Here is a 2,500-nt window from a genome sequence, read left to right on the forward strand (position 1 = left end):
TCGGTGGGTTCATGTTGACGCCAATACTTGTGTGGTTATTGGTGGTGGGTTGATGATACTCAAGTCATCTGTGGGTTGAATGTGGCCAAGTCTTGTGTGGTTTTTAGTTGTGGGTTCCATTAAGGTGCCTCCAAGTCATGTTGGAGTCTTATTGTTGGTGGGTTGATGGTGCCCAAGTCATCCGTGGGTTGGTGGCGCCCGAGTGATGTGGGTTTATTCGTGGTGGGTTCATGACGGTGCCTCCAAGTCATGTTGGAGTCTTATTGTTGGTGGGTTGATGGTTCCCAAGTCATCCGTGGGTTGGTGGCGCCCGAGTGATGTGGGTTTATTCGTGGTGGGTTCATGACGGTGCCTCCAAGTCATGTTGGAGTCTTATTGTTGGTGGGTTGATGGTGCTCAAGTCATGATTGAAGTCACTCTCGGTCAGAATTTGAGCCACGCTCGGTCATGATTTTAGTCACTCTCGGTCAGAAATTGAACCAGGCTCGGTCATTTTTTGAGCCAGCCTCGGTCATGGTTTGAGTCACTCTCGGTCAGAAATTGAGCCAGCCTCGGTCATGATTTGAGTCACTCTCGGTCAGAAATTGAGTCACTCTCGGTCAGAAATTGAGCCAGCCTCGGTCATGATTTGAGTCACTCTCGGTCAGAAATTGAACCAGGCTCGGTCATTTTTTGAGCCAGCCTCGGTCAGAAATTGAGTCACTCTCGGTCAGAAATTGAGCCAGCCTCGGTCATGATTTGAGTCACTCTCGGTCAGAAATTGAGTCACTCTCGGTCAGAAATTGAGTCACTCTCGGTCAGAAATTGAGCCAGCCTCGGTCATGATTTGAGTCACTCTCGGTCAGAAATTGAGCCAGCCTCGGTCATGATTTGAGTCAATCTCGGTCAGAAATTGAGCCAGCCTCGGTCATGATTTGAGTCACTCTCGGTCAGAAATTGAGCCAGGCTCGGTCAGAAATTGAGTCACTCTCGGTCAGAAATTGAGCCAGCCTCGGTCATGACTTGAGTCACTCTCGGTCAGAAATTGAGCCAGGCTCGGTCAGAAATTGAGTCACTCTCGGTCAGAAATTGAGCCAGCCTCGGTCATGACTTGAGTCACTCTCGGTCAGAAATTGAGCCAGCCTCGGTCATGATTTGAGTCACTCTCGGTCAGAAATTGAACCAGGCTCGGTCAGAAATTGAGTCACTCTCGGTCAGAAATTGAGCCAGCCTCGGTCATGATTTGAGTCACTCTCGGTCAGAAATTGAGCCAGCCTCGGTCATGATTTGAGTCACTCTCGGTCAGAAATTGAACCAGGCTCGGTCATTTTTTGAGTCACTCTCGGTCAGAAATTGAGCCAGTCTCGGTCATTTTTTGAGTCACTCTCGGTCAGAAATTGAGCCAGCCTCGGTCATTTTTTGAGTCACTCTCGGTCAGAAATTGAGCCAGCCTCGGTCATGATTTGAGTCACTCTCGGTCAGAAATTGAGCCAGCCTCGGTCATTTTTTGAGTCACTCTCGGTCAGAAATTGAGTCACCCTCGGTCAGAAAATTTGGCTGGCTCGGTCAGAAATTGAGTCACGACCCACCAGAAATTGAGCCAAGGCTGGTCAGAAATTGAGTCACGACCCACCAGATTTGCACCACGACCCACCGTGACCGACCACTATGCACCAACTATGAACCATTCAAATTTTTTTTGAGCACTTCTTGGATCAAACATCTCTTCTAACATGCCTAAGTATGCTGGGAAGGTTTGGGGGTGAAAGACCTTCATCCTCCATTTTTACCAATTTTCCGATTTTACCATGTTTTGGTAAAAAAATCATTAAAATTCAATCCCTTGGAGGATGGCTGAGATTTTTGGTGGACAGGTCAGTTATATTATTATGTGGGTGCATGCAAAAAATCAGATCAAAATTCGATGCCTAGATACGTTTTTCTATTTTTCCGGATTTACGTATTTTCGTTTCTTAAAAAAATTATTAAAAAATATTCCCTTGGCAAAAAATTCTCTAATTTGGTGAGCACAAAGATATGATTTTTCTAAACAATACTGCAAAAAATCAGATCAAAATTCGATCTGTAGCTCCCAAAAATGGACTTATGTCTGCTCAGAAAAAGGGTATCTACTTGTACAAAATTCACTTTTGCATATTAGCCTATTATAGGGGGAGGGTGTGTCTCAGCAGAAACCCAGCGCACCTTGGCTGGTCTGGGCAAGCCACGGGGCCTTTCCCTCACACTCTGTGGGCATTTCTAAGCCTGCGTTGTGTTCTCCCGTGGCAAATTTTGAATCAAAATTTTTCTTCAATCAAACCGAAAATTTGACCGGCTTCGGCCGAATTTTTTGAAAATTTTCGAAAAACTCCAGATTCGTTCTATCATCATTCTAACCCATATTTTGGCCTATCCAGCCTTCGTTTAGCCACATTTTAGCCATCTTGACCCACCCGAGGGACGGTTTATGCTCTTTTGAGCTAATTTTTGTTGGGTTTTCTCTTCATTTTTCATCCATCAC

The sequence above is a fragment of the Cajanus cajan genome, chromosome 8, assembly GCF_000230855.2.
Source record: "Cajanus cajan strain Asha chromosome 8, NIPB_CcT2T_4, whole genome shotgun sequence".
In the NCBI taxonomy this organism is placed as follows: Eukaryota; Viridiplantae; Streptophyta; class Magnoliopsida; order Fabales; family Fabaceae; genus Cajanus; species Cajanus cajan.